Source organism: Hemitrygon akajei, chromosome 30, assembly GCF_048418815.1.
Source record: "Hemitrygon akajei chromosome 30, sHemAka1.3, whole genome shotgun sequence".
Lineage (NCBI taxonomy): Eukaryota > Metazoa > Chordata > Chondrichthyes > Myliobatiformes > Dasyatidae > Hemitrygon > Hemitrygon akajei.
Genome location: NC_133153.1, coordinates 14,286,692 through 14,294,251, shown reverse-complemented (window position 1 = coordinate 14,294,251; position 7,560 = coordinate 14,286,692). Strand labels below are relative to the sequence as shown.

Sequence of the window (7,560 nt, the reverse complement as noted above, 5' to 3'; positions counted from 1 at the left end):
TGGAAACACAAGACTACTGGTCGCGGACGGGAGCCCAGAATTCCGGGGGGAACGTAAACTCTGTGCGCCCGTTCGAGCTCGGGCGGCTTCGGAAGCAAATCTTTCCCGAATAACTCACAGAGAAACTCGGCGAAAAACTTCACGGTTGATCCCTTTTCAGTCGCCTCTGGTAATCCCAGAATTCTGATGTTACAGCGTCTGCTGCGATTTTCGAGATCCACCATTTTGGAAAGAAGTTTGTTAGATTTTTCCTCTAAACTGGAACAGAGGGTCTCCAAGTATCGAACATGACTTTCTAAATCTTCAGAAGTCGAATCGATGCGAGATAAGTGTTCAGCATGTTTGTCCACTTTATCGTTGATCCGATCCAGTTTGTCTTCTAACTGTTTGAAAGCGGTTTTAAATTCCTTTAAGATTTCGTCTCGGAGCTTTCCAAGCGCAACCAGAGTCTCTTCCGACGGGGTCATAGCTTCTTTTCTCCCGGATTTAGAACTCTTGCTAGACATTGTAAGTTAGATATATTCACAGGCATGTAAGAGATACCGAAATAATTCCTAACTAAGGTTTAAAAAATGGAGACATTTAGTGCAAAGGTAGCGACAGTAACGGAACAAAAGTTCGGAGCAGCTAAACAATCGCCATCTTACCGGAAGTCCCCCCCATCAATGCTTCTCATTGTCTTGTACACCTCTATCAGGTTACCTCTCATCCTCCATCGCTCCAAGGAGAAAGGCCAAGTTCACTCAACCTATTCTCATAAGGCATGCTCCCCAGTCCAGGCAACATCCTTGTAAATCTTCTCTCCTATGTTGCTTTTCCTTCCCTCTCTGGACTTGCATGCTCCCATGTCCTACCTTTATTCCTTTGTCACCTCTCCTGGTCCCCCCATTCACTTTCTCCTCCATTGAAAACAGTGTTGTGATTGGGCCGTGTCAGGAACCAATGGACAGGCCTTTTTCATTAAGGCTGAATATCAGCCAAAGCTCAGCATTCATGTAGGCGTGTTTTGTTCTTACAGCTGTGTTGGAGGCTCTGAGTCTGGCCAAAGGGAAAAGCCTAATGTGATGGATGTGGCCTGGAGGCCACATGTTGTACATCTATGATAGACATCATGACACCACCACTGCCACTACATCAATCCTATTTTTTCTCAATGTCTTCTGCACCACAGACAGAGAAGAAATTCTTTTGTACAGCTGAACAACATTGGAACTAATTGGGAATCAAAGATCAAATTTAAGTAATTAGAATCATGGAATCAAATGTTCAAGCAGCACAGAAGAATGCTCTCAGTCCTGTCAAGATCTACAAAGGTTTCCTAATTAGTCCCACTCCTTCGCCTTTCCCTAATGATCCGCAATTTTTTTTATTTTCACAAATGTGTTGTACTAGGACTTTGTTTCCTCAGCTTGGTGCTCATCTCTGGGGTGGTTTCAGATTACCAGAATTACTCAAATCAACTTTCAAAGATAGTTCAGGGACTAACTCACTAACTGCATGGATTCACCCCAGCAGCTCCGGTTTCCTTCCACAGTCCAAAGACACACCGATTGGTAGGTTAATTGGTCATCGCAAATTGTCCCGTGATTAGGCTGGGGTTAAATTGGGGTTGCTGGGTGGCGCATTTTGAAGGACTGGAAGGGCCTGTTTTGTGCTGTATCTCAGTAAATAAAACAAAAATATAAAAGTTCTAAATGTATAGGAAGGAACCAAAGCTGGAATGTCCCTCCTTAAGGTAGTCATGCTTTGTTAACATCATCACACAATACATTACGTGATTCATTCGGCAAAATATGTCAGTCAATTAAAGGGCCATACAAATACTATCAGTAGTTTTAGTTCCATTTTTAGAGATTGGTATTGAATTTAATTATATAGGTTTATAGACTCTAATTTCAGATCACAACAACTTGCTGCATGAATTTTTTCCTTCATAAAATGTTGTCAAATATTACTGGCTAGTGAATTTCCCGAGAGGAAATTATTGTTTACAAATTCCTCATAATTTCAAAGTCAAAGTCGAGTTTACTGTCATACACACAAGTACATGAATGCACAGGTGCAATGAAAAACTTACTTGAAGTAGTATCACAGGCACATCGCGTCATAAATGTCCTCTTGCATTTTCTCTGCTTCAGAATAAAACTCTGTATTTTAGTTTCTTGGCAGAAGTCCCTTATTCCTTGTAGAATTCCAATAAATCTTCTCTGCATCCTCTCCCATAGCTTTTATCACTTTACCTAACTGAAGCGTCCAGAGTTAGATCCCACAGCTGACCAGTGATTTATAAATGGATTGGCACAGCTTCATTGCTTTTGAACTCGACTTTGAAGTTCAAAAAGTTCACAGTAAATTTATCAGCAAAGTACAAACATGTCACCCGATGCAACCCTGAGACTCATTTTTTGTGGGCATACTCATCAATTCAATCTATAGAATTGTAATTGGAACAGGATCAATCAGAATGCAGAAGACGACAAACTGAAAATGCAAATATAAATAAATAACGAGAGGAAGTGATAATGAGATAAAGGGCTCGTAAAGTGAGATCATTTCAATGATGGGGCAATTGAGTGTGGTTATCCCCTTTTATTCAAGAGCCTGATGGTTGAGGGGTTGTAACGGTTCCCGAACATGTCCTGGGTGGTGGGTGTTCCTGGTGATGGATGCTGCTTTCCTGCAGCAGCGTTTCATGAAGATGTGCTCAATGGTTGAGAGGGCTTTACCTGTGATGTACAGGGCCAAATCCACTATCGTTTGTAGGATTTACCATTCAAGGGCGTTGCTATTTCCATCCCAGGCCGTGATTCAGCCAGTCAATACATTCTCCACTGCACATCTAGAGAAGTTTGTCAAAGTTTTACTTGTCATGCTGAATTTCTGCACACGCCTAAGGAAGTAGAGGCGCTGTCGTGCTTTCTTTGCAATTGCCGGGTCCTGGACAGGTTCGCTAATAGTAGCACCCAGTAAGTTAAAGTTGCTAACACTCTCCAGATGAGATCTAGTTCGTGGACCTCTGGTTTCCCTCTCCTGATGTCTTTCATCAATTTGTTGGTCTTGCTGAGATTGAGGCTATGTCCACACTACACCGGGTAAATCCGTAACTGAAGCTTTTTCTCTTCGTTTTTACCCTCCGTCCACACTAAAACGGCGTTTTCGTCCCCCAAAACCAGAGCTTTTCAGAAACGCTTTCCAGGGTGAATATTTTTGAAAATGCTGCTCGGGCAGATCAGTGTGGACGGGGTAATCGGAGAAAATGTTGTCAGACGGCAGCGCGCTATTTCAATGTTTTCTTGAATGCAACCTAACAATTTCAGAACAGACGGCAACGAGACTGAAGCCAGAAGAGTTAGAAATGTACTCACCAAATACTTTGACCCACTGCTGTGTGCATACAGCTACTTCTGGACACATCATCAGTGATGTTCCTGGAATCATCGGGTGTTTCAGGTCTTTCAACATCATACACCCTCCTCCAGGTGACCCAGCCGGGGCTGATCAGACCCCAGCTTGTGTCCAGATGGCTAGCTACACATGACTCCATGGCTCCCCTCTCTTGAGCCACAGCCATCTTGAGGCCCTCTCTGCCACATCGGTGGTACTGCGGATGGCTCTCCTCTTCCTCTCTCCCTCCATGCCCAAATTGCTGTAGGCTCCGGCTAAGGAACGGGCTGCAAATCCCCTACATCCAACTTCCACTGGGAGACACCTCGCTCTCCATCCAGCCTGCTGGCAGTTGCTGACCAGTCTTGCGTACTTAGATAGCTTCCTTTCAAAGGCCTCTTCCAAGTGATCTTCCCATGGGACTGTCAGCTCCAGCATCACCACCTGCTTTGTAGACTCAGACACAAGGACAATGTCTGGTCGCAGGGTGGTGGCTGCGATATGGTCGGGGAACCTCAGCTGCCTTTCGATGTCCGCCAACAGCTGCCAGTCTCTTGCAGAGGTCAGGATACCTGCCGATGTTCTTTTGGTGGGTATTGGCTTCTCCCCAGCTCTTACAAAGGCAGTGGTCTGCTTGGAGGGTCAGGACTGCTTCGCCCACTCCACTCCTGCGCTGATGGCTTCAGCGATGGTCTTCAGGACCTGATCATGCCTCCATCGGTACCGTCCCTCACCAAGTGCCCTTGTGCAGCCGCTGAGGATGTGCTCCAGGGTTCCTCGCTTAGAGTACAGTGGGCACGCTGATGACTCTGCTTTGCCCCATGTGTGCAGGTTTGATGGGCTTGGAAGCACATCGTACACTGTCTGGATGAGAAATTGGATGCGGTGTGGCTCGGCTTTCCAAAGCTCAGGCCAGGTCACTTTCCTCTCCACCGCATTCTCCCATCTTGTCCAAGCTCCCTGTTGCTTCATTGCCACCGCCTTGCAGATTCTCCTCTTCTCCACTGCTGCTCTCACCTCCTCCTGAACTAGATGGCGCCTTTCCTTCCCTCTGATGGTGTCCATTTGGGGAGTTGGAAAGGATCCTAGCCCAGCTCGGCCTCGTGTGACCACTCCCACCAGCCTCCTGTGACGCAGCCTCGCCTCTGCTTCCTGAACAGCTTCCTCTGCCCTCCACTTCCTGCCAGTTCTCACTTGGATCCCTGCTCTAGCCACCTTCAGATCACTTGAGTCCCTGTACTGTATCACTTCTCTGGCTCTTGTAACTTTGAATTCCTCCTCCAGGGATTTGAAGGGCAGTTGCAGTTTGTTGTGGTGTCCATAGAGGGCGATGCTGTTCAGGCTCTTTGGCAGCCCCAGCCATCTTCTGAGGTGCTGACTGACCCTCCTCTCTAAGGTTTCAACTGTCGAGATCGGAACTGCATAGACGAGGAGGGTCCACAGGATTCTGGGAAGAATGCCATGCTGATACACCCAGGCTTTGAACTTCCCAGGTAGGCCAGACATGTCCACAGATTTCAGCCAGCCATCCAACTCGGTGCAGGTCACCCGAATGGATGCCGTGTCCCTGAGAGAGCTGTCAAAACCCTTACCTAAGCTCTTGACTGGCTTTTCTGTGATGGTTGGGATGGCTGAACCTGCGATGCTGAACCGGAACTTGTTTTCCACCTTCCCTTTCCTCAGCACCATTGATCTTGATTTGGCTGGTTTGAAACGCAACCGGGCCCACTCCACCAGCTTTCCGAGCTCCTGCAGGATCCACCGGCAGCCTGGGACTGAGTGACTGTGAGGTCATCCATGAATGCCCTGACGGGTGGCTGCCGTTGAGCGGAATCCATTCTGGGCCCTCTGCACTCTGGTTCAGCAGACTCAGTGAGCACGTCCATGGCTAGGGAGAACAGTGTCACTGAGACAGTGCACCCTGTGATGATGCCGATCTCCACCTTGTGCCAGCTCGATGTAATTGCTCCTGAAGAGACCCTCATCCTGAAGTTGCTGTAATAATCAGCGGTAAGGTCTCTGATTCTGCTGGGGACGTGATATTTGGTCAGTGTGAGCTGCACCAGCTTGTGCAGAATGGAGCCATATGCATTTGCCAGGTCGAGCCACAGCACTGACAGGTTGCCCTTGTTCTCCCTGGCCTCCCTGATGAGCTGTGTCACCACAGTGGTGTGCTCCAGTCAGCCCGGCATCCCTGAACTGCCACCCTTCTGGACTGATGTATCGATATAGGTGTTCTTTGCTAGGTAGGTGCGCAGCCGATTGGAAACGGCGCTGAAGAAGATCTTCGCCACAACACACAGCAGGAAGATGACACGGAATTGGTTTATCTGGGTGGTGTTTTCCTCCTTCGGGATCCACACCACTTCAGCCACTCTCCACTGATCTGGGATCTTCCCCCTTCTCCAGAAGACTCGCAGAATCTTCCACAGACGCAACAGGAGCTTGGGGCAGATCTTGTACACTTTGTACGAGGTGCTGCTTGGTCCTGGAGCCGAGCTTGCCCTTGCTTTGCGGACGACCTCTCTGACTTCCTTTAGCTGCAGCTCTGCAGCTCGAACTGCACATCCGGTTCAGGGGGGTCTATCAGGATGTTGCACTCTCCCAACTCCTGCTCTCTTTCAGGATCACCGAATACCTTCTTCAGATGTTGGTCTATGTCTTCCTCCGAGCAGGCCAATTTCCCGCTGCGCTTCCGCCCCGGCAACTCCTTGGTGAACTTGAAGGGGTTGGCGATAAAGGCAGCACATTTTCGGGCCCTTTCACGACGCCGTGTCCGATGTCACTCTGCCCGGCGGAGAACCCTGATCTTCTATCGTAGTTTGCACGTCAGCTGGGCCAAGCCGATGCGCTCCTCTTCTCCTGCCACCTTGTACTGGGACTTCAGCGCTTTCATCCCCTGCCTGATGTTGTGGATCCTCAACGCTCTTTGGTTCTTTGAATAAGGTGTTCTGGAGCCTTTCTTCTCCTCTTCTCCGAACCGTTCAGCTGCGATGCTGACCATGATTGTTGTCATGGTTTGCAGCTTCCTATCGACCCCTCCCTTCGCCATCACCTCCAGAATTTGGTTGACATCTTCGTCAAACTGTTTCCACAGTGACATCATGTTAGCTGTAGGCCATTTGATTCACCTCCTGTTAGAATTGATGTTAGAGGGATCAGTTTGCAACACTTGGAGGTTATAACTTACTGAATAAATAAGTATACTCACTTTGCCCTGTTTTCTGTCCTTGCTCATATGAAGGTGGTTTACCTATTTATGCAAGTACTTCTCTGACAATAGATGTGTAACAGCCTGCTGTAACGTTGTATGGAAATACAAGATAACACTGATGCAGACATGTTTTATACATTTAACAAGGTGCTTTATTCATGCAACAGAGTTAGTCAGTTTTTCAATGTCCGTCGTCAGCCGGGTCAATCTGTCCGTGAACTCTGTCGGTTGCCTCCGTACACTCCAGTATTTGTTTTATTTACTTTTAAGTTCTCCTGCGCAAAAGCCAACAGCTGTCCATCGTTTTAAGTTTTTCTAGTCTGTAACTACACAAACACGCACTTTCTCGGCAAGATTCAACACCAAACATGTCGCTTGTTTTCGGTAGATGTGTTCTGCACATGCGCAGTAGGAGGAGATTCGCCGAAATCTCCGTTTCAACGTGGATAGAAATATTTTCAAAAATTCATAGTGTGGTCGCCTATCGTTTTTACGCGAAACCGGCATTTTCAAAATTATCCGGTCTAGTGTGGATGTAGCCTGAGTGAGAGATTGTTGTTATGACACCACTCAGCCAAATTTTCAATCTCCCTCCTGCATGCTGATTCATCACCACCTTTGATTCAGCCCACAATAGTGCTGACATTAGCAAACTTGAATATGTCGTTAGTACTGTGCTTAGCCACACAGCCACTGGTTTATTAACCCCTTGAGATTCTTTAACAGTTTTATAAGCGTTCAGCCAACTTCAAAGGCATTTTCTATGTAAATAACCCTGTCATTATATTCCAGTATTCCCTTAAAATAGAGTTCACAATTGTCTGCTTTAACCCTCTCTCTGGCCATTAAAATTTCATTAAGTGGCATAGGCATTGTTTATATTATGATGTATGTACAAGCTGAGCATGTTGGAGGCACCAAAGGATCATGTCCTTTCTGCAACACACACAAAATGCTGGTGG

The 7,560-nt window shown here is 47.1% G+C and overlaps 1 pseudogene; it reads right to left on the bottom strand.

Annotated features, from left to right (window-relative positions):
• Positions 1 to 3,528: 3,528 nt before the first annotated feature.
• LOC140718669 (uncharacterized) lies at positions 3,529 to 6,517 on the bottom strand (annotated as a pseudogene).
• Between the last annotated feature and the right edge of the window lie 1,043 nt (positions 6,518 to 7,560).